The 8,676-nt window shown below is 36.9% G+C and overlaps 1 protein-coding gene and 2 pseudogenes across 1 annotated transcript in view; all 3 read right to left on the reverse strand.

Moving 5' to 3' along the window:
• The window catches only part of LOC107680605 (NEDD4-binding protein 3 homolog), a 28,323-nt gene extending 27,846 nt beyond the window's left edge, over positions 1-477 (reverse strand). Inside the window, exon 1 of the mRNA XM_016476549.1 lies at positions 285-477. The gene's annotated coding sequence lies outside the window, so the exon portion shown is untranslated. The remainder of the gene's footprint in view (positions 1-284) is intronic.
• A 1,795-nt stretch (positions 478-2,272) lies between these two features.
• Positions 2,273-4,612, reverse strand: LOC107680581 (platelet-derived growth factor receptor-like protein; annotated as a pseudogene).
• A 1,124-nt stretch (positions 4,613-5,736) lies between these two features.
• On the reverse strand, positions 5,737-8,019 carry LOC107680582 (cationic amino acid transporter 2-like; annotated as a pseudogene).
• Positions 8,020-8,676: the final 657 nt, after the last annotated feature.

Consider the following 8,676-nt stretch of genomic DNA (forward strand, 5'->3'; position numbering starts at 1 on the left):
ATAATTTTTTTTTTATTGCTATCCACTACCTATTATATAACAGAAGTATTCTTACGCATGTATGTAAAATTATTTTGCCGCTCTTCAGTGTATCAAACTGAAAGACACCTGTAAACTCATTTTCAGATCACGTGCAGAAAAAATAAAGTTAAATGAATTCAAGTTCAGTGATGTGCACCGTTAAGCTATGTTTACAGACAGATCAGGCTTAATTCTATATGTGGCGGTCTATCTGGAGATACTGCAGCAAGTGCAAACAGACTCTAAAGTCACAGCAGACTCACCATTATTGTTGGCGCTGAATCACAATACAGATGAGACTGACGTCTGGATCGCAAGATATTTTTTTCAGATTGTTTTAGAACAAAACAACAGAGCGATATTCTTCGGCGCCGATGGCGATCTGTAGAGACGCGGTGGAGATGATCTGATGTCGGAGTCCTGCACAACGTAATGAGAGTTTCCCTCTCTGAGATTTGAACTAATCTGCACTGGAGCGGCTTCAGTGATTTATCAGAGCAACTCTACAGCGACACCTGGCGATTACATAGAGGAACTGCTGGATGTTTTCTTTAATAAATTCCTCTGATGGCAAAACTGAATTTTCAGCAGTCATTACTCCAGTCTTTAGTGTCACATGATAATTCAGAAATTCTAATGCTGAAATATGATCTTGAAAAAAAAAAGATTATTTTTTTTAAACCGGAATACATATTTTTCAGAATTTCTATTTTTATGTGAAAATACTGCTACTTTTGTCTTAACCATTTGAATGCATCCTTGCTGAATAAAATAATTAATTTCTTTCAAAATTTTAAATAAAATTCTACTGACCCCAAACATTTCAAATGTAATAATATACAGTAGTATAAAAAGGTATAGTATAGAGAACTCTTCTTCATTTCCGCTGTTTATCTGGACATGTAATTTGGAGCACAAATGATACCTGAGGCTGTGCAAGTGTAAGAGCTGCATCAGCTTCATAAAATTTTTATACAGATAATGCATTTCAGATGGGAACGAACAGAACAGAATGATCAAAGTGGTGTATCCTAAGCTCTGACACATCCTGTTGTTATAATTATTCATAGAACTAGACACGGACTCATATCTGGCCCCCAGATCTCCTTATAAAGAGTACGACTGACAGCACCCTGTCATTACCACTCCTCTCCACTCTCTCTCTGATGACTGTAGCCTCTGGGCACACACCTGAGTGCACACTGCATACTTCCTGTCCTTTGAGGATAGAGCAGAGACATCCTGAATGGTTTCATTTCAGGAACAGTAAATGAGTGAAAAGAAATCAGCTTCTGGAGAATCTTGGTGTTAACCCCACCGTGGCAAAATTGTAAAAATAAAAAAAAAGAAAGAAAATAGTTCACACAAAAATTAAAATTTGCTTAGAATGTACTCACTCAGGCTATTCAGGATATAGATGAGTTTGTTTTTTCATTGGAACAGATTTGGAAAATTTTGGCATTACATCACTTGTTCATGGGGTGCCATCAGGATGAGAGTCCCAACAGCTGAGAAAGACCTCACAATAATCCGTATGTAAAAAAAACAACAATGTTTTAACCAATTCCTAGTGCATTATAAATGTGGTTGTTGTAATATGAACACGTTGCTTTTGCTAAAAAGTTTTTCCACATATTTCCTGTGTTTTTAATAGCGCAAATATGTCGCCCTCTGCTGGTAACGTTAAAGCCGTGGTATTTCTGAGATTCAGAGGGTGTCACAAACTTTATTCATTATAACAGTAGTACTTTAAATGGCTATAAAGAACAAGGATAACAGAAGCTGTCATTAATATACTGTGTTTTATTTGTATAGTATGAAAAAATAGTATGTAGGTACAGGATTCAAACGTGCACAATATTAGAAATGTGTAAATAGCCAGTAGTAAAATGTTGTTACAGAGACTAAGATGGATTTTTTTGTTTATCCATTTATACCAGCATTTCAGTAGTTGCATGTTTGATTGTCATATTTTCATTTAGTCTGTGCTCAACTGACATTTATACAATCCTCTTTGCTTTTTTGCCATAGGGTCAATGAAACAATAGTAATGCACATACTATATAATATAAGCACTGTTTCCGCTTTGCTCTGTTGCCCCTGACTTGTGTCTACTCAGAAGGAAAAATCAGTGTTCTGTGGTGATAATTCTGGTTATTTTTCAGCAATTTAGTATAGCATGTTACAGCTGAGAATATCTGACTGGCATGCTCCAGGTTTTCAGGTTTTTGCAGGATTTCTTTGAAGGACTTCATGGTTTCTTAGGCTTGGTGTTGGCTTGTGCTGACGGCTGCACTTTGACACTGGTTGATGCAGACCTCGAACCCTCTAGGTTTTGAGCTGTGCAGGTGTATGTTCCTTGGTCAACCTCTCTGACCTTGTCCACCAGCAGTATTGTCTGAGTTCGCTGTCGGTTCTGTCCATCCACCTGCACTGTCTGCACACTGTCCTGGGTGTACAGTGGGTGCCCGATCTGATAATACAAAACATAAATTATCATTAAAAAGAAGTCTTTTATATAATAGAAATATAATTTAATTGAATGTAATTTTTGTTTATGTATGTTCTGATAAGTTGTGTGTCTTTTCTCTAGTCTAACCTTTTGTCCAGGATATTCCCAGGTAAAATCCACCACCACGTCCTGCTCTCCTATCACAGTGCATGTCACCTGGAGATTCTGTCCCACTGCCACAGTGTCGGAGGAGGCCTGGATCGCAGGAGACGGAGGAGCGGCAGGATCTGCTGGGGTATAGACATTCTGAAATCATTTCTGAAATTTCTAGAGTCTGATTTATATGGTCGTGTGCTTATGAACCGCTTTCAGTTTGCTGTTGCGTGCTAACAACAGAGGAAATACTCACAGTTGACATAGATGAGCATGTATTTGGTTGAGCTCTGGCGAAGGTTTCCCAGGCTTGCTACACAGTACAGAGATCCAGCATGACACTGCTTCGGTCTGTGGATGGTGAAACCCTTCTTGACATCAAAGGAAATTTCTCATCCATCCACCTTCACCTCCACTGGAGGAAATTCCCGGTGTAAAGTCACCTTTGCTAGCGGAGAAGTCACCTGACAGGGCAGGATGGTGGGCCAGTTAGTGCGAAGCTGAATGACCTCGTAATAGTCAGTGGAAGGTACAAACAACTCCTGAGGGTCTGAGAGAGGAATGGCAACAGACAATAGTCATCTCTAAATTTAAAGGTGACATATCATGAAAATCTGACTTTTTCCATGTTTAAGTGCTATAATCGGGTCCCCGGTGCATCTACCAACCCAGAAAATGTGAAAAAGAAGTCATTTGTTTTTGGCTGCAAGCTTGTGAAAAAACGAGTCGCTAAGATTTTGCTCCACCTGTGACATAGAAAGGGGATCTTATTATAATATTACTGCCCCTTCGAGCAAAGCATGCTAACTGTTCTGTTTTTGGCTCAGAAGTTTAAACTAATATGGTTTAAAACGCATGATTTCAGCACGATAGACATGTAAAAGAATTGAAATTCAAATAGTGATATTATGCAGTATGTAAATGATACAGTCAGTAATTATTGCAAAATAATTAGGATCAGGGCAGAAACCATAAAAACATTTTCATTACTTTAAATAAAATTAACTAAATCATTGACTAAATTAAGTATAAATAATGTTGTATTATATTTTATTTCAGCTAGTTGACAAAGCAACATTTTTTCATTTTCATTTAGTTTGTTGAAGCTCTAAAATAACTAAAACTAAATAAACTTAAAATAAAATAAAATGGAATTCAAAATATTAACAAAAACTATAATGGTATATCAATGATTCTAAAATAACACCGGTGAAGACATATTTTATTTAATAATATTTAAAAAAATAATCTTTTAATGTAATAATCAATTTATTTTTAATTTATTAATTATTATATAACTTCATTATTATATTTTTGAAATTATTGTCTTAAAGCTTCTGCTACAAAAAACATAGTTCATTGCAATGTATTAAACAATGGGTCTAGCAACTTTTTTAATTTTTTATTGTTTATTTTGTGAAATCTGTTAACTGACTGCCCAAAATCTACAGACTGCCTATCACTTTTGGCAACTAGGGTTGACACATCCAAAGTGCAGAACTTTTAACAGTTTTAATTTTAGATTTACGTCATGTTTTTGTATCTGCCGCTGTTGAATTTGCCAAAAACAGTGTACCATAACGTTCATGCTGAACTGTCCTGAAAATACAGACAAAAAACCAATTGATTATTGAACGCAATCTAATGTGATCACAGATTTAATCACTCAGATATTAGCTCATACCCGAGTCATCCTTCATCATCCTCTTCCAGATATGCAGGAACAGCCCACTCTACAGGATTTCCTTTACATCTCAGCTCTAACGTATCTCCTGCATGGACAGTCAGCGTGTCCCCTGCTTTCTGGAACCTTCCCTTGTTTACCACCTGAGTGAGGTAGGTCTGAGCTTCTTTAGGGGTCTCGGGGGTGGTTTTCACTTTAGGTTTGGAAGCAGGAGTCTTTCCTGGTCCCTTCCCAGATTTGGACTTGCCATCTGGTCTCTTCTCAGCTTTGGTCTTCAGGTCAGGTTCGACCTTTTGGCACATGCTTATTTTTCATGTGACAAACCATTCGAAAACCATTCTGAAAGACTCTGTTCATATTTATTATGCTTTTAAAGATTTATCAAAAAATATATGTTTATAAGTACACTCAGTAATTTTTACATTTATGCATTCGGCAGACACTTATCCAAAGTGACTTTGAGTTGATTTCAAAGTGCATTTTACCAGTTCATGTAGTCCCTGAAAACTGAACCCATAAATTTGGGTTTCATGCAAAACAAAAGCATTTTATATGCAACTTTTGATAAATGTTTTACATGCATTGCGTTAATACTTGCTTTGTACAGTTATATTGTTTTTCACAGTTTGTATTACCGAGAATCGTATCTACATAATGTACAATATGGCCTATATACTCACCGAACTGAATGATCAAAAGAGAAACAAGAAGAGAAAATAACACCACCCTCCACTTCATGGCAGAGAAAATGAAGTATGTTAAAATGTTCCATTTTAACATACTTCAAAGCAATTTGTGGAACATAATATTGCGCTCTTCAATATTTCTATGAATAAATCTCTGACAGATACTATCAGCCAATCACTGTGTGCATAGTTAGTAAGCATGCTGACATCATCCATAGCAACCAGGTCAACCCCGCCCTTACTCTTAGCTTAAGACTTCTCTCTATTCCTTAGTAAAGGTTTGTCTCAGCAGCTTTGTGAATAGGTTTTAAGAGAAAACTCTTAGTTAAAAACTTTTACTGCTATTTAGGAGAACTCTTAGTGGTAAGATAAAATGTTTTGTGAATACGGGCCCAGATCTCCAGAAACAACACAGATCTGATAGCTTTGCTCATCAGCAGTGACAGAATAAGCACCAACACAACTGCAAAATCAAAGATATGAAAGAAATTTGCTTATATAATGGTCCAAGTGGTCATATTATTTGGTACTTCTGTGGATTTACTAAGGAATTTACTGAGGTTTTCTACATACCAAGAAAAACTGTGCAGGTTGTAACAGTGTTTGAAGTTTCATTGGTAGGGTATGAAGGGGGTTTTAAAAACCCAAACGTCGAAGTTGTGGGTGTGCGCAAATCATTTCCCTCTGAAGCCGTCTCTTGATACCTTGAAAGAAACCACGTTTAGCTTCAAAGATTTGCATCATGGTGTTAGAAGGGAAGTTTGGAGCTGGGAATACAACCTTAGTATGAGAATACAAATAGCCACAAGTGTGTAGGAGAAGAGGTTTCCAATCGACATCATATCAACCAATGCCTTCAGGTAAAATAAAAGAGCCATTATTGCTGGAATAAAGCAGAGCACATGATTTCCAGGGCTTTTGTATTTTGCTCAAAAGCTGCAGACTATTTACTATTAATCTTAAAGAGAGAAAAAAAGCCCTAGTCTTATGATTTGACTTCATATGTCATATGTGAGAGATGAAAAAGAGGCCTGAATTAATTGATCTGATTTGTAGATCTTTTTTTTTTAGTACATTTACCCACCACAGTGCCAGAGGATAGTGTGGCCACCATTGGACTCTGCCGTAAGCTGACTTTACAGTGATTTGAACATAAGTCCATCTCTGGCCATGGCGAACAGGACATGGGGCATTGGGAACATGGACCCTAAGAGACTGCAAATGAAATGAAATGTCTGTTACTGTTCCAATACATAACAGCGATTCAGATCTCAATGTGTGACTCCTTTACCTTGTTGACAGAGCGCACAGGGACCCGACTGCCACAACGTACTTTGCAGCAGCCCAGCCAATATAAGCGAAGGCCACAGGCAAAGGACTCTGAATGTTGAGTCTGTAATATGGCATCATCAAAGTGAGAGCAGCTGAAATACCAAAGTACGCCAGGAAACAGATGAGCAGAGACGCCACGATACCCACAGGTATAGACTTCTGAGGATTCTTCACCTCCTCGCCTAGAAAATCCGTTTAAAAGCATGACTACTGATGATAACATGCACTAACTTTTAAAAGTTTGGAGAGAAAAAAAATATTCTTGAGCACCAAATTAGCATATTAGAGTGATTTCTGAAGAATCGTGATACTGAAGACTGGAGTAATGATGCTGAAAATTCAGCTTTGACATTATAGGAACAAATTACATTTATTAAAATAGAAAACGGTTATTTTAAATAGTAATAATATTTCATATTATCACTATTTTTACTGTATTTTGATCAAATAAATGCAGCCAAAGTGAACTACTTTGACTACAAGAGAAAACATTTTTATCTATTTTGTGTAACTTTTGTCAGACCAATCAAATAATGTGTCAAGAAAGATATATAAAAAAATGCAACTGATTTTATTTTTCCAAATGCGGTAGTTTGTGCATTCGATTAAAATTTGTATTATATGTACTATATACTGCATCAAGTAGTATGCTAGTATTCTATACTGAACATACACAGATAATTTTAATATGTTTGCAGAGCGAAAGGATTGCACTGAATATTACTACAGTACACTTGACAATTCCAATAAATAATAAATGCAAATGTACTCACTCATGCTTTGCTGTTGCATTCAGGATGATGTCTTCAGTGATAAACCAGTTCTGTAGGTTTCCCTTGATGAAGCCAGCGATGATGACAAATACCAACACCAGTATATTAACACTTCTAAATGTCTTGTTGACCGTGGTTGATTCTTTCACGCATACGCAAGAAGACCTGTGAGAAAAATACGGTAAGTAATGTCTAAGCCTTGCCATAGATGCTAAATAATGAACTAGACAGTGTATGATAGTCAGATACCAGAGAAAATCATAATGAGACCAGCTGCAAAGAAGTCTGGGTAAGCTGCCAGCCCAGGCAGGTTCATGGCTGCATATTTGCTAAAATAATTAGCTTATTTCCAATAAGATCATCGAATGTACCACTCAATGCCCTGGCCACACTTGATGTGCCTAAACCAAGAGAAAGCTCCGTTAGTATTTGACCTTTGACACTTTAATCTATCTATCTATCTATCTATCTATCTATCTATCTATCTATCTATCTATCTATCTATCTATCTATCTATCTTTATGCTGTATTTGCATTTTTATAGGCCTTTAATTTCTATTTACCGATGACATAAGACAGTAGTAAATTCCATCCTGTGGTGAAGGCCCACACCTCTCCTACAGTCACATAGCTGTACAGATAGGCAGAGCCAGTCTTAGGAACCCTTGCGCCAAACTCAGCATAGCAGAGCCCAGCAAAGACAGAAGCTAAAGCAGCAATGAAGAAGGAGATGATAATATTTGGTCCAGCCAGGGTCCGGGCCACCTCTCCAGAGAGCACATAAACACCGGCCCCTAAGGTGCTGCCCACTCCCAAAGCCACCAGATCTAATGTTGTAAGACAGCGACGAAGGGTGGAGACCTCTCCCTCTGGTTCCAGGGGCTTCCTGCGGCACAGGCCCCTCAGGAAAGACCGCATTGACTGCATTATTGGCTGTTATAGGTGAGTGAGTGTAAAATTTTAAAGGTTTACTTTGAATATAGCTTGTGTGTGAGGTTACAAATATATAAAAATTTGGTTAATGCTAAATCGAATTTTTTAAAATGAATTGTTCACCCAAAAATGAACATTTGCTGAAAATGTACTCAACCTCAGGACATCCAAGATGTGAAGGAGTTGTTTGTTTGGATTTGTTTCTTACAAACACACACTTGTGGATTATTGTTATGTTTTTATCAGCTGTTTGGACTCTCATTCTGACGGCACCCATTCACTGCAGAGGATCCATTGGTGAGCAAGTGATGTAACGTTACATTTCTCCAAATCTGTTCCGATGAACAAACAAACTCATCTACATCTTGTATGGTGTAAGGGTGAGTAAATCTTAAGCAAATTTTAGTTTTTGGGTGAACTATTTCTTTAATGACATTTTTCTGCATTTTTATTAAGCTAAAATTTATTTTGTTTTTATCATTTTATCATCATATCAAATGTAATTTTTATAATTTCCATGCTATTGTGTCTTTGGGCAACTAATCTGGATTATGCTCAGTAATCGGCCTGAAAAATAATAGTTTTTAAAGGGGTCATATGATGCTTTTTTAAAGATCATTATTTTGTGTATTTGGTGTAACA

Source organism: Sinocyclocheilus anshuiensis, unplaced genomic scaffold (assembly GCF_001515605.1).
Source record: "Sinocyclocheilus anshuiensis isolate Anshui unplaced genomic scaffold, SAMN03320099.WGS_v1.1 scaffold328, whole genome shotgun sequence".
In the NCBI taxonomy this organism is placed as follows: domain Eukaryota; kingdom Metazoa; phylum Chordata; class Actinopteri; order Cypriniformes; family Cyprinidae; genus Sinocyclocheilus; species Sinocyclocheilus anshuiensis.